This window comes from Typha angustifolia, chromosome 13 (genome assembly GCF_048772165.1).
Source record: "Typha angustifolia cultivar Huaian chromosome 13, ASM4877216v1, whole genome shotgun sequence".
Classification (NCBI taxonomy): Eukaryota; Viridiplantae; Streptophyta; class Magnoliopsida; order Poales; family Typhaceae; genus Typha; species Typha angustifolia.
The window spans coordinates 6,529,643-6,546,193 of NC_133251.1; positions in this window are offsets into that span (position 1 = coordinate 6,529,643).

Below are 16,551 nucleotides of genomic sequence, written 5' to 3' on the forward strand. Positions count from 1 at the left end.
AGATTATATATATATATATAATAAGATAAAATTAACTAACTAATTTGACTAAAACTCTTATTTTCAAAGGCTAAGTTCCCCTCATATGCACCAATGAGAGAGTGCTCCAATGGTTAAAAAAGACTTATAATATACAAGCATTCTCGGATTAACCGGTTTAACCGAGACACTTAAATTTTTATTTTTTATCAAAAAAAAAAAAAAAAGAGTTTGATAAATTAATTAGAATTTTTTATTTTCTTTGAGAAGATGACTTTGCAAAAAGCTCTAGAAAAACCCACTAAAATCAAATAAATACAAGGAGGATAGTTTAGCATTAATAACAGGTAATAATTAGCTAGAAAAAACCAAATAGTAGAAGCCAAAAAGCACGAGTAATTAATGGCTAATATGATCTTGGGCAAGATGTGGAAGGAGGCTCAGACACAAAAAGGAATTAAAGCTCATCAAGGCAGCATGACAGTAGCCACTATGAGCGGCGAGCGAGCCATCAGTTTTATATCCTCATCGCATCCCCCTCCACCATCATGCAGAACATATAAAGCTCTCAAAATTCAAATGGAAATAAGAAAGAAAGAAATCAAGAATAAGGTAACAAGAAATATAGAGTTTTGACACAAGTAATCAAGAGATGAAGAGAGATGGGCGAGAGAGAGCTGAGTGGGGAGCCTTCTATATATACTAAGTAGTAGTAGTAGTAGTTTGAGTGGATTGCCGTGGTGACCAAGACAAGTAGGTGATGGAGGAGTTGGTCATGCAGTTTTACTATTTCATGCCTTGGGCTCCAAGCTAATTAATTATGTCTTAAAGTTGTTGGGGATCGTCAAAATTAATTACTAAAATTTGTAACATTAAAATTACCCTTCAAACCCAAGATTCCTGCAATCGTCATCGACAATGGCCCAATTCACCGTTTCTTGTCGGAAGCTAGAATCTGTTTATTGTTTAAAGTCATGGAATGGTCAGCTACTTTTTATATATTTTTTTAATTTATGGGTGCACGCATTAAAGCTTGATAGTATGATCAATGCCTTAAAGTCTTAACTTTTACTTTTATTTTCTTGTGATTTAAGAGTTAAATTTGATGAATGTTATTACTATGTTTCTTTTCTTAAGTTTGATTTTTCTTCTTCTTCTTTTCTCAAAGTAATGCAAGTCGCTCAACAAATATTTTACTTTAGTGGATTAGTTTTGGTTCTTGATATCTAATAACCTCGACAACTCTCATTTGATGACATTTTTTGTGCCACAAATGTATAACTATTTGTCATTATTTTATTTTTTAATCGAGGCAAAATTAGGTTTTAAGATTCAATCTCTTATTCTACTTATCTGTTCTATATATGATTTATATGATTTGCCTTGAATGTGAAATTTAGTTTATACTAATTTTGTTACTAATCTGAATTGCAACGGTTCTGGATTCGATAAAGCTTATAACTTCTGAAGAGATCTATGAACAATTTAACTGACAGATCCTCTTGAATTTTGGATATGTTGTCGCTCTTGGAGAGAGTTTTTCAACGAACTTAAGATTACAGGATTTAGACGGTCAGGTCTCAGAATATCAACCAAACAGTAGCCGATGGTTAATTAGATCCTAGCTTGATAACCCTCTAATGGTTACATAGATGCTAGGTTTAGTTCTTGGTGTGAATAGGGAGAAGTTGTTATAGAAGAGGAGGATTAGAAGCTGGAAGAAGCTGACCAAAGACTTAGGCAGTGAAAGAATGAAGATGAAAGAGGACGCCAATGACTAGAGACAAGTTGAGAAAGAGATAAAGACCAACAAAGCTAATTCAATTATCTAAGATCATACTCCAATTAAAATTTTTTTCACATATTTATAGAGACTCAGGAACTCATCATCTAAGTTAAACAACTTTAAGAAACCCTTACAAACCAACAACTAAGTTAAAACCGTAACAAACCAATAATTTTTGCCGTGGTGTATTCGAACACGTCTGATCGCGTTTGAACGCACAATTTACGTTCTCTGTAGTTGCGAACACGGATTCATAACGTTCGAACGCTCCCTAGCAAAATGTCTTATTCTCTCAAGCAAACACAAACTAGATAAATAGGTCCATCCTAGTAAACTCAATATCGTGAATGGATTCAATTCGACTGAGTCGTATCAAATTCACACATCTTTATAAACATAGATGGGAGAAAGTACATGAATACACAATGTTTTGCCTGAAAATTTGAAGGTTTCCATATATTACAAAGTTTTTTTTACAAATAATAGTTATTATCTTCTCATATTCTTTTCAATTAGCAAGGATGCTAGAAACTCAAAATTCAATCAAAACTTAATTGGTAGATATACTTTGGTTCTTCTCAAAAAGTAAAAAAAGAGTTTGTCCTGACATAGTACAAATTCATTTTAGTGCGTAATATGACACAATGCATATAATAATGCCAACCATGATCAGATATCTCGACTTATTAATATAAGTATAATTGAAGAGGATATCATATGCATTCATCTAGGGGTGTAATCGAGCCAAGTTTGATTGACCCTAACAATGATCAAGCTGAATTGAAAAAAAATTTGAGACTAGATTTGTGATTAAGCTTGGATTAAAATCATTTCAATTCGAGCTAATGTCGAGCTCGAGTCTAAACGAGTTGATTAATAAGTAATTTCAACCCTTAATTAATTCTAGCTAAATTTTGAGCCTGATCAATTTGAATTAAATTAAGCTTAATCTAGACTTGAATCAAGCTTAAAATAAGGCATAATTCAAAAATATGAAATAATAAAAATATCTATGTATTTATAAAAGACATAAGAAAATCAAAATTTAGAATTAAACTCTATAAAATCAGAGTACATAATAATGTAAATTTTAAAATATAATAAATAATATAGCATAGAAAGTATTACTAAGATTATATATATATAATTATTTGGAGCCTTATTGAGCTTTATCGAGCCTATTTGATCAAAGATCAAGCTTAGCTCAACTCATTTTTAAACTGACTTGAACGAGCCGAGATTGAGCTGGCTTGATTATTTTGATAGCCCTACGTCATCAATAAATGCTTCACAAATGATGATTAGTAGACCCATTTTCCTACATTGCATATCTATTCATGAGTAGTCATGTTAATGTAAGGATTATCTATGTATTTACATAGAAGTTTGATTACTTTATTTAACTTTATTTGGATTTACAATTATATTCACATTCTAGTAGAGAGTTGTGAAGACACACAATGATACCCTAACATTTTATTGTGACTATTCACCGTGAAAAAGTATTAGGAGGGGGTTAGTGATAGATAGATGTAATTTAACTAGAAAATAAAAAAAAAAACTCTAAAATACTTGGAAACAATCATCAATTTCTAATTGAATATAAAGTAATGATAATTTTCCTTTCACCCCCCTAAACTATCACCATTTCCAATAACATCTTGAACCTTTTTTTGGTACATACTGACTCCTAAACTATCAGAAATATCTCACCTCCCGATATCGTTGATGGAATTTGTGAATTGATCAAATTTCCTCTCCATTTATAATAGCAGGACTTAGCTAATATTAAATATATATTTTTTAAATTCCTTCATTGTTATCTACCCTAATCCCTTTTTCTCTCAAAATTTCTTCATTCCTCTCCTATTTGTCTCACACTAACATCTGCTCTGAGCACATCCCACCCCGATATCTCTTCCTCTCTCCTATCCTCTATTCCAAGTAACAGCCAACCCGCATTATCCCTATCATCCTCTCCTCTCTCTGTCTTGATGTTGTTGCCGACCTCATTGTCGTGCGAGTAGCTGCCCGTGTTGCTAGCTTCGGAGGAGGTGCTTCTGACATTCAAGCGGTTGTAGCTCGACAAAGTGAAGCCGACATCGAGTGCTTGGAGGAGGTGCTTTTGTCCTTCAAGCGGTTGTAGCTCGGCAAAGTGAAGCTGACGTCTGAGTGCTTGGGGATTTGGATTTGGCGTTTGGTAGCTCACCTTTGATGTCGACGGAGGTAGAGGGGGAGGAGAGGGGGAGGAGAGGTGGAGTCGGGGAGGGGATTTAGGGCGTAGATGTTCGAGAGGATGTGGAGAAGTTGGAGCCCGATGTGAACTGGATTTTTGAGCTGGTGAAATGATATGGATATGCATGAAAGATGTTTGTGATTGTTACTGTTTAGGGGCAAAAAGATAACTTTTGGGGTCAAACAGTTGGATTGAACTTGCAGGAAGAGGAGGTGACATTAATAGCTGTTCAAGTTGTTGATTTCGATTGATTTCTTAGCAAATTGTCATGTCACTTAACTTCTTTTCTTCTGTTTCATTTGATCATTTATTGCTACTACTGTTTACTATTTAGTTTGTCAGACTTCTATGTGAAGTTCTTATTTAGATGCCATGCTTTATTTGTCTAAATATTATAATAAATTTGTTTTCTTTTATTTTGCAAATTTATATGAATAATTATATAATTTATTAGGGTATTCTGATAACTTGTGCTATGTACCAAAAAAAAGTTGATGTTATCGATGATTATCAATGAAAATGGTTATGGTTTTTAGAAATATAAAGCTATAAAGCAATCAAGCCTCTAAAACACTAAAAGTTGCATCTGATCTCTAAATCTTTTAAAATCAATGAATCTAAAATTATAATTTTTTGATCTTATAGATTATTTTAGAGGAAAGAGATAAATGTAATTTAAGAAAATTAAAAATATCATTTGAAATGAAAGAATATTTCACTTTTTTTTAACAGAGCTTAATTTATAAATGATAAAAAAAGAATTTTATTTGTAACATAGTTAAAATATAGAGTGTTGGTTATAATTTTCTCTTAGTTTAAATGAAAAAGAGATTATTACATAACATCTTTAACAAGTTTTGGATTTGGACAAGGGGCGAGAACGATTTTAAAGATTGGAATCCTCATCTCGGAATATGGGTCCACATCAAATTATATATTTCCTTTAAAATGTTATGGATTTGATCCTACATATAATCTCGTATTTATGATAAATTTGGTCATATCTCTAATCTCATATTTATAATCATCTATAATTTTACAACCCTAGAGTGGGGAGTAAGTGAACAGGCAAGCTAACAGAAGAGAGTGGTCTTTGTTTGGACTAGACATGCGGCTAGGACTCTTGGCTAGGGTGGTTGAGTGGGTGACTTGTGGGCTAAGAGGTTAGGCACCTCGAGGTTGGGTACTGTTGATGCTAGGCTTGCGTGCGAGGGAGGGAGGCCAATGAGCATTATGGGTGGGGGTGTTGGAGGGGGAGATGGGTGGAAATGGGTGGGGGTTTTTATGAGTTTAGGGCCAATGAGGAAGGGAAGGTGGAGGCCGAATGTAAGAAAGTGATTGAGCTCCGCTCGAGCTTGGCCCAAAAATGAGCTAAGCTGAACTTGATCTTCAAAATAGGCTCGAAAATAATTTTGAGCCAAGCTTCATCATGAGTTGACTCAATCAAGTAGGCTTGATAAAATTTAAAATAATTATATATATTAATATGATTAATACTTTCTGAGAAAAGAAAGCATTGCATTCTTTCCCCCATATCTTTGTAACTTTTGGTTCCAACTACCTACCTATTCGCTATTGCACGGACGGTTTCCTTAGTGTACTCGAGAAAAAGCCCCCATCTCCATAATTCTATCACCTCTCGCTATTTATCTCGCTATTTATCAATTTCATTTTAAAATTAATATTCGGCACGCCCTCCCCGAGAGATGAAAAACACTCGCTCGCTCACTATATTATACTTCTATTATGTTTTAAAATTTGCTTAAGTAGATTGTTATATATTCTAATCTTGTAGAGTGTAATTCTAAATTCTGATTCTATTATATCTTTTCAAAATATATGGAGATTTTTACTAGTTTATATTTTAATAGTTGAATAAATTATTATATTAATTTGATTCAAGCCTCAATCAAGCTTGATTTAATTCAATCTTGATTAAACTCCAAGTTAGATTGATCGACTCGAGCTCGAAATTGGCTCAAATTGAAATAGTTTCAATTCAAACATAATTATAAATCTAGACTCAAATAATTTTCAATTCTCAATTACACCCCTAGATTCAGCTAGGACTCAACCAAGATAAATGATGAATAGTTGGCAGTGAACCATATATAGACCTAAACTAATATAATAAGCAAATTAACTTTTTTTATTTACATGTGTACCCCTCAAAACATATATTATTTATATAAATATCCTTGTGGTTAATTTTCAAATTAAGTCTGAATAACTTAATAGAAAAACTAGAATATAAATACTTAAATCTTTTTATATCTAGATAGTTAAAATTCCAATAATTAGTAAATCCAAGGAATATTCACGCAAAAAAGAAAAAAAATATTAATACATGTAAAATTCTGCATTTTGAGGGGTAAAATATGTAAATATAACTTCAAATGAGTATGTAAGTAAATAAGGAATTTTCGAAGAGTATATATATATATATATGCAAAGAGGTAAATATACGAATTCTTGTCAGGTAGCCTCAGTCGAAAAAAGATTTTGTGAAGAAGACAATGCAAAAACTCTGGCGAAAGGGATCCACTAAAAACCAAATAATAAACACAATAATAACAGTAGAGTAGTAATAACGGGTAATTAGCTTGATAAACACGTCGAAATACAAGTATAAGAAATTAATGATCTTGCTCTCGTGCAAGATGAGGAAGGAGGCTCAGACACAAACAAAGCGATCGATCATCAAGGCTGCAGCTAGCAATGATTGCAGCCACTATGAGCGGCGAGCGAGCCATTGTTTTACATCCTCATTGCACGCCCTTCCAGTTTCACATCCAAATGGAAGCAAAGAAATGATCGACGCAAGGAGCGGTTGGAAGAGAGATCGATCTATAACAAGGAGAGAAAGAGAAGGAGAGAGAGAGAGAGAAGAGAGAGACGAAGGATGCCAATTTGCCATAACGCAGAGACTGAGAGCCTTTGATATATATGGGAGTAGTTTGACTGGATTGCCGTGATGGCCAAGACAGGTAGGTATGGTGGAGATGTTGACACGTCTCTCCTATAATATTTAATTGATGCCCTTCGGCTCCATGCTAATTAAGTAATTATACGTACTTTTTGTTTCTAATTTATGAAATTAGTTAATAATCATATATCTTATTAGTATTGGTAAACTTGAAGGTGTCTCGATGATTAGTGTGGGCCACTCTTTCTCTAAATTAGGAAACTCATTTTTCGTTACGCATGCACTCTCAACTTTAAAAAAATATTTATGTATATTATTTTAAACTAAAATACTTTTAAATCAGAGTGAATTTGATTAAATTTAAAAATTTAGAATATATATACATATATATAAAACATAGCAATAGTTTGCAAGGGTTAAAGTAGAATCTCCCAAAGTACCTACATTTTAGATCTATTGCCCAAAAACCTACTATTTTGTAGATATTTCAGATAACCACTTGGCACATAGAGAGAATATTTTATATATTTTTAGAAAAAAAATGCCCAATTGGCTCAAATACCACCAACGGTATCTTCCTCATAACTAAGGAGTTATAGGTTTGACTCGACGGTGCGATGATTAGAGCAGGTTTTAGCAACGTTTAATTCGAAGTAATTGTTCGATGACCAAACCTAAACTAAACAGCCCTAACTGCTTTTATATTTAAGTACTTTTATATTTAAGAAGAGTTATTTTTATCCAACTCGAGCTCTAGCGAGAAAGCGACCCGGATAAGTTGGAATCTTTGGGAATTGGAAAGCTTGATCTGAATAAGTTGGAGAAGTTATTTTATTATCTAAAATTAGAAGAAAAAAAGCAGCAGTATCGAGGGAAGATTTATACTACAAATTTAAAAAGATTATAAGTTGGGTGAAGGGGTTACCAATTGGCTCGTACCACACTGATATCTTATTAGAACTATCACGTGAGACTCACCAACTTAATACAGGAATAGATTACTTTACGCCATTATCCTAACAACATTATGGTACATCTTCAAACTATGGGAAATTTATATATAACACCCTATTTTTATCAAAATTATATCTATATTCTATATTTTTACTATTTATAAATTGAGTCATATAATTTAATAAATATTTACAGAAAATATATTACCGTCAGTTAAACTTAACCAAATCTCTAGATTAAATTAACTCTACTAAAAAAAATTACAAAAATATCGTCAACTAAGTTATACTAAAGAAATAAGAGTATTTTAGTTATTTTAGTAATAAAATATTTTTACTTAATAGAATATTCTTATTGTGTTAGTTCAAATCTAACCCATGATATTTTTTTCCCCATATTCGCTACAAAAATAGCTCAATTTATAATAAATAAAAACAATTGGGTGTAAACCGTAATTTTGTTAAAAAAATTAGGATGGTACATGCAAATTTCTCTAAGTCTATATATCTAAAGCCGATTGATGACTAAACTCTTTCTAACAAGATATATTGTGAGTTTCCTCAAACCAAAGGCTGGTTTTCCTTAATTTGCACAAAAACTCAAAAGTAAAGGATCATTTGTCTGCCTCATTACATATATTTATGCACATGAGGACTTAATATTAGCAAGATATTTATTCTACTTTAGATTTACGAGTATAGTAATATAGGTGTTACAAACCAGATCTGGATTGATCCGAATGTAAGAAAATTATAAAAATTTAGATGTAGCTAGTCTCGTGAGTTAGGGGTCTAATGTTTTTAGTTTCACCTAAATCAAAGGTTGAGATGAAAAGTTAAAAATAAAAGAGTGGAGATAGGTCAGAGAGGGCAGAACGATAAATATCCGAACGATAAATATCCGACGTTGTAACGGTCGTCGGAGGGTGTCGAACGACCGAGGGTGGTGGTGGATGGCGGTATTGTAGGGTGGCTGCTGAAGGTAGGAGGTGGTTAGGGTTTGGAAGATTAAGATATTTCTACGGCTATGATCTACTCCTAAAAAGATAAAACGATATAATGACTAGATAAAAGATAAAAACGAAAATAATAACCAGCTAAATTTATATTTCTTCTAACGATAATTATCACACATATCCGTCCTTTTTATAGGAGTAAAATCCTTAGCGGATCATGTGAATTATTCGATTTATTTGAAATTCAAAATAGTAAGATAAAGCTAAGTAACTAACTTGACTCAACTTAACATATATGGTTGGATCGTAACAGTAGGTGTAGCCTATTGTGTCATGACTTTTAATCCCTAGATTCATGCATTTATCCTTTTATTAACCTTTATTATTTTGTCTTAGGTTACTTTAAATAATGTTGTGGATCTTATTTTGAGAACAAAAAATTAATTTGTTTTAATCTCAATAGTAACCCATTTATGATCCTGAAATCGATTATTTTGAATTGAAATTCATTTAAAATCTTTGGGTCCATGTTGAATAAAAATTCTACATTCCTTAAATCTATAAAATAGCAGTATTATTTTTATAAAATAAATATGTTATTTTTTATTTTATGTTTTTGCATGCGTGCACTTCTAAAATCAGTTAATTATATGCATACCCTCTCAAAGTTGATATTTGCTTTCATATCTCTCAATACCTCTTAAGACCCTTAATATTTTCTTTTATAGATATTCCTCAAATCTAATGGTTAGATTTCATCAAGTAGACATAAACGATACAAAAACCTTATTCTTATTTAAACAAATTTCTTTGAGCTAAGGATATTTATGTCTTTCTGTCTATTAAAATGCTAAGAGCTTAATTCAAAGTTGCCAATGCTTAACTTGAACATATCCATACAAATTTATTGGTCTCGAAGGGTACAAACAAAAATATGGAATTTATAAGGGTGGATACATAGGAAGAAGAAACTTTGGAGGTGTAACACGCACCCATTGGTCATGTGTATGCCCACGTGCCCAAATGGCACATGAAACACATGATAGGACAGATTGGTCACATATGAAAAAAAATTTGGGCTTTTTGGTCTTCATGATCTTCCTTCGGCGTGGCATAGAATAGTGGAAGCGGTGTCCCTCGGCAAAAAGGTGATTCCATCGGTGGTGCAGCCTGGGATCGAGTAGGGAACTCGATTGCCACTGTCCCTTTTGGTGCGTCCAAGAGGACTTGAGTCATTGCTTGTATTAGCGCTTGCATGTCTCTTTGCATCTCCATCATGTCCGTGAATATCTTGATCAGATTTGAGTTGATTGTAGAAGTCATTAGAGAAGTCCTGACCGATGAGTTTGGGTTTGCTTACGATATTCTTTCATTTATAATCCTCCCATAGGTTGCCATCCACATCTTAACAGGCTAACCTAATAAGCTAAACTAACAAGTAACCCTAGAAATATTGCATTCTCGTTGATCGCGTTTGAACGGGGAGAGCGCGTTCGAACGCGTAATTCGCGTTCTCTATTAGTGCGAACGTATGCAGGCATTCGCACGCGTGCGTTAGAATAGGGTCGAGCACGTTCGAACGCACAATTCGAGTTCTCTATCGATGCGAACATATGTAGGCGTTCGCAAGGGGCGTTCGAACGCGACCTCCCAACAGTCGAACGTGACATCTAGAATTCTTATTTTCTAAAGAAAACAATTAATTAAAAAAAGAAATAGGGCCCATAGGCTGTCCATGCACAAGATGACTCAATGTGGTTCGAATCACATCATTCCACTATACCTCCGCTCACTTTGTCCTCAAAGTGCAAATCCAGAATAACGGTCCATCAACCTCTGTGATTATTCATCCTTCGTGTCTAGGACCTTACCTAGAGTGAGCTCAACCACCTCTGATTTAGGCTCGGGTAGTTTTGTCGCAACCTGCTCAACTGGACCAACTCAGGCTCTCAAGCTAGATACATGGAAGACCGGGTAAACTCGGGATGACTCAAGTAACTCCAGCTTATATGCAACCGCTCCCACCTTCCCTAAAATCTAAAATGGACCAAAGAAGCGATGTGCTAGCTTTTGGTTTTGAATGGTTCATACTGAGATTTGTCGATATGGTTAGAGTCGAACATAGACTCAATCGCTAACTTCATAGCTTCTATCCTAGTGTTTGCGATCATACACTTGCTTCGTTCGGTTCTATGCCACTGCTAGGTGAAGCTTGAGCCGCTTAAGTACTTCATCCAATTCTACTAGCACCTCATCTATGTTGGTACAGTCAGGTGCGCTCGGTCGGTCATAAGATCACAACATGAGGGGCACATGTCCGCAGACAGCCTCGAAGGGGGTCATCCCAATAGCGGTGTGGTGAGCTGTGTTGTATGAGTACTCCGCCTAGGATAGGTAAGCTAGCCATCTCTTTAGTTGCTCCCCAGCGAAGCATCACAAATATTGCTCAAAGCGGCAATTAACAACTTTGGATTGTCAGTCAGTTTGTAGATGATACGCCGAGCTCATTTTCAATTCAATACCTTATTGCTTGAAGTACTCTTGGCAAAAGTGACTCATATTAATTGGATCACGGTCTGAAACTATTGACATCAGCATTCCATACAATTGGGCTATTTCTTTCACAAAAATTTCTACTACCTTCTTTGCGGTTTACGGGTGCACTAGAGCTAAAAAGTGCACACTCTTCGTCAATCGATTGACCACCATCATTATCACTATATGTCCTCTAGCCTGGAGAAATCCTTCAATGAAATCCATTGCCAGATCTTCTCAAATTTGCTCCGAAATGGGTAGGGGTTGCAGTAGCCCCATCGGTTTCATCGAGTCTGCCTTGGCACGCTGACAAATTCCACAGGCTCGAACATAGGACAACACTTCTTTTCTCACTCCTGCCTATACACAATTTTGTGTTAACCTCTTATAGGTTCTGAAGGTTCCCTCATGCCCTGTCATAGGAGTGTTGTGGAAGTGGTGAATCAAAGTCACTTATAGTTCAGGTTTGGTTGGTACCCGTACTCGCCCTTGGTTTAGTAGTAGACCATCCTTCACTTTTATCCTGGGATAGCTGGCTGGTTCTTTCTCTACTTTCTTCATAAGTTCAATCATCTCTAGATCTTCCACACATGCAACTCTAATCTCTAAAAGAAAAAGAAAGACCGGGATAGATAGAAATCATGGCTAGGCCGGCCGGTTCAGGTTGCCATGATAGTGCATCGGTGATCCGATTCTCAGTTCCCTTCTTGTATACCAATTCGTAGTGGCAGCTGAACAACTTTGTCACCCACCGCTGCTATGCTAGAGTGTGAATCTATTGTCTAAGAAAGTAGGGAAGACTTCGCTAGTCAGTATGCACCACGAATCACCACCCGATGAGATATGGTCTCCATTTGGTAACGACATGGATAATGGCTAGCATCTCTTACTTATATGTAGACATTATTTGGTTCTTTATCGACAACACCTAGCTCATGTATGACACTATTCTCCTTTCTTGCATGAGGACAGCCTCAATTCCAGTCCCTGATGCATTACATTCCACCACAAAAAGTTTGGTGAAATCAAGTAACGCCAAGATCGGCGCTCTGGTCATTGTCTTCTTCAATTCTTCAAATGCCTTTATTGCTGCCTTAGTCCATTGGAACTTCCCCCTTCTTCAATAGTAACGTCAAGGGGGTGGCAATCTTTTCATAGTTGGCAACAAATCAACGGTAATAACCCGTCAACCCAAGGAAGCCCCGTAATTCTTTTGGTGTCTTTGGAATCTGCCATTGCACCTTGGAGAGATCGACTTCCATTTTTGCCACTGATATGATGTGGTTGAGATACTCTACTCTCGGTTGGCCCCATAAATACTTGAACTCCTTCACCTTCAACTCATTGTCTTTCAAAATCTGTAATACTTTACGGAGGTGAATAAGATGCTCCTTCCATGAACGATTATATACAAGGATGTCATCGAAGAAGACCACAAATCACCTCAATAGTGCCCTAAAGACATCGTTCATCAACCGTTGGAAGGTGGAGGGGGCATTAGTGAGTCCAAAATGTATGACCTTGAACTCATAATGTCCGTCATGTGTGCGAAATGCGGTCTTGTGTAAATTCTCGGGTCTCACTTGGATTTAGTGGTAGACTGCTCGCAAGTCTAACTTGCTGAAATAAGAGGCCCCTGAGAGCTCATCTAAGAGTTCTTCAATAATAGGAATAGGATATATATTCTTCACCATGATGGCATTGAGTGCATGGTAGTCCACGCAAAATCGTCATGTTCCATCCTTCTTCTACACTAAGAGCATTAATGATAAGTATGAGCTCCAACTCAGTTGGATGATTCCGTTGTCCAGCATCTTCTTAAAAAGCCTTGTAATCTCCTCCTTTTGCACAATGGATACTTGTAAGGCCGTACATTAGCTAGCTCAGCTTTGGGAATAATCTCAATGTTGTGGTCTTTGGGTCGAGTAGGTGGCATGCCGCGTGGTTCTTCAAACACCTCGTTGAATTCCTTTAATAAGGTAAACAGGTCAGTGGGTACTTCTTCTTTTGTATGGTCTACTTGACTCTGGATTAATTATATTAGAAGTCTATAGCACCCAGCCGTTGACAGTCCCACCATTGGCTGAAGTTGGGCTCCAAGTCGTGGTCAAATTCCGTCTAACCATACTCGTTTGCCACTTTGTTTGAAATCCATCCACATTTCTAAAAAGTCAAAGATTATCAGGCCCAAAATTTGCATCTATTGAGTCTTCAATATAATGTCAGCCCCTCATAAGGCCAAGGGGTGAAGATCCAAGGTGAAAGAATTGCCTTCAATTTTCAAAAGAACCTCTCGGCATACGTCGTTCGTCCGAAGCGTCGTGCCATCTCCCAAAGCTACATCAAATCCAGAGGTAGCTTCTATAGCCTTCCTATCATCTTGACCACATGTTCATCCTTGATGTTGTGGGTGCTCCCGGTGTTGATGAGGATCCTCACTATTTGATTCTTCACAGTGTCGTCGACTTGAAGCATCCTTGGTGCATTAGCGTCGGTATAGGCATGCATGGAGATCTCGTCGTGGACCTCATCGCTGCTCTCCAAGGCCTCCTAGTTTTCCACCAAGTCCTCTAGTTCGTCTTCCACCATTTCCTCTTCCTCCACATCCTTCGCTTCGTCCAACACTATCACTGTGGTCGTCGGTCAAGCACATTTGTGCCTAAGAGTGAATCATTCATCACAATAAAAGCACATCCCTTTAGCTCTTCGTTCTTCAACTTGGACTAGAGTAAGTCTTCTCATGGTAGCTCGAGGAGGTCCCCTCATCTCTAGTTGTGGCCGTGGAAGCAATCTTGCACCTGTTGTCCTCAGTGGAACCATCGACACCTAATGTGTGGTTGTGATTTGTCGAGGCAATCCTCTAAACTCTGTGGTGCTCTAACCCTCTTTTGCTGCCAACCGAAGCTCCCGAAGCTTCTCTTTCATCAATTGAGCTGTGACAAAAGCCTTAAGCAATGTGGTTGGTCGAGCAGCCTTCACTTCGGTTTGAATGTCTCGCCTAAGGCCACTAATGAACATGCTTTTGAGTTGGGAATCCAACCAGCTCTACACTCAATTGCTAACATGCTTGAACTCCTCTTGATATGCTCTCACCATAGTCCTTTAATTTAGTTTGGTGAGAGCAGCTTAGAAATCTTCATAACTAGAGGGTCCAAACCGAACGCAAATAGCATCAGCAAACTCCTCCCATATTCGATAGGGCTGAGCTCGATTTGTGGTCTAGTACCATCGGATAGCGGTGTCTTCGAGATGAAAAGATGCTAACAACATCTATTGTGCATTAGGTGTTCGCTGGTACTCGAAGAATTGCTCCGCTTGATTAAACCCAATCAAGCGGATCTCCTCCCTTGAAAGGTGGGAAGTTGAGGCGAACAGTCCCTGCACGGATGTCGCGTTCTTCTTCTTCCTATCGGTTGGGCCTTTTTTCTCTTGGGTTTAATACAACATCTCTAGGATGATATCGAGGGATCACAAGTTCTTTATAATCCGCCCGCTCATCATCATCACCGTGGTGAGGTGGATCTGGTGCTCAATCGCGGTGATACGTTGCACCTTTCAAGAGGCGTAGACAGCAAGGGCCCCCTGGCGTGACCACCCATGAGGTCTTCATGATCTTCCTTCGACTTGGAACAGAATGGCGGAGGTAATGTCCCTTGACAAAAAAGGTGGTTCAATTGGTGGTGCAGCCCGAGCTCGAGTAAGGAACTCGGTTGTCACCGTACCTCTTGGTGCGCCCAAGAGGACTTGAGTCATTGCTTCCACTAAAGCTTGCATGGCTCATTGCGTCTCCATCATGTCCACGAACATCTTGATCAAATTTGAGTTTATTGTAGAAGTCATTGGAGAAGTCCCGACCGATGAGTTTGGGTTTGCCTCCGATCTGATAATATCCATGGCCTCTCCCTCAACAGAGGTGTCTTCATTTGGTCTCGACACCATAGATCTGGTTGTTGGCATAGTGACTGAGGAACGGTGGCTCTGATACCACTTGTTATGGATCGTGTGTCCGTTCCCAATCAAGCTTGGATGAAGGGAAGTAGTCTGTACAGTCGGAGGAGAATATTTTTTTTAAATATTCTTCTATAGTTAGAAAATTATGAAACTAGTGGATGTCATTCTGTATCTTCCTGATCTACGTTTTTTATGTTCACGCCTTTCGCAGATTCTGACTGCACCTTGGGTGAAAATAAGAAATATTGCGGTGAATGTGGAGATGACAAGTGATAGTGATGATGGTGATAAATGTGGTGATAATGGTGATGGATTTGGTGACACGTGGTGCTGAAAGGATAAAGATAGTTGGTCGAGATCCCAAGGAGGAGGCAAGACCTGACAATCAAGCAGGATAGAGGTAACCGGCCTCGAGATGACACACGGCTAGGGCTTGAACAAGGAGGGAGAAGAGTTAGGGTAGAGGAAGAAGGGAAGAAATTTCAATATTCCTTCATTCATGGTCCTCTCGTAGGTTGCCATCCATATCTTAAGAAACTAACCTAACAAGCCAAACTAACAAGTAGTAACACTAGAAACATTGCATTCTCATCAATTGAGTTCGAATGGGGTCGAGCGTGTAATTCGTGTTCTCTGTCGGTGCAAACATATGCAGGCATTCGCACACGTGTGCTCGAATGGGGTCGAGTGTGTTAGAACGCACAATTCGCGTTCTCTATCAATGCGAACTTATGCAGACGTTCACAAGGGGCGTTCGAACACGACCTCCCCGCATTCAAACGCGATATCTAGAATTTTTATTTTCTGAAGAAAATAACTAAACAAAACAAGAAATAAGGCCTATAGGTTGTATTCATGCATGAGATGACTTAGTGTGGTATGAATCACATCATTTTTTACCTAGGTTGTTTAGTTCGTTTATGTGTAAAGAAAATACCAAACAATTAATTTAAGTTGGACTTAAACTACTCAATTCTGGCTCGAGTGATCGAACGCACACACGTGTTCAAACGATTTGCTCGCTAGCTAATATCCACAATGAATTGCTTTAAGTGCTTGATCCACCAATCTTAGTGGCCATCAAGATTGGACGATCTGTCTTAGTGACCCTTAAGATAACAACTTGCTCCAAAGAAGAAAGCAGCAATAATCAATCAGAAATCTTTGATGAATCTTGTCTCTCTAATATCTTCTGATAAAACTCTTCTAGGGCTCCAAATTACTTCAAT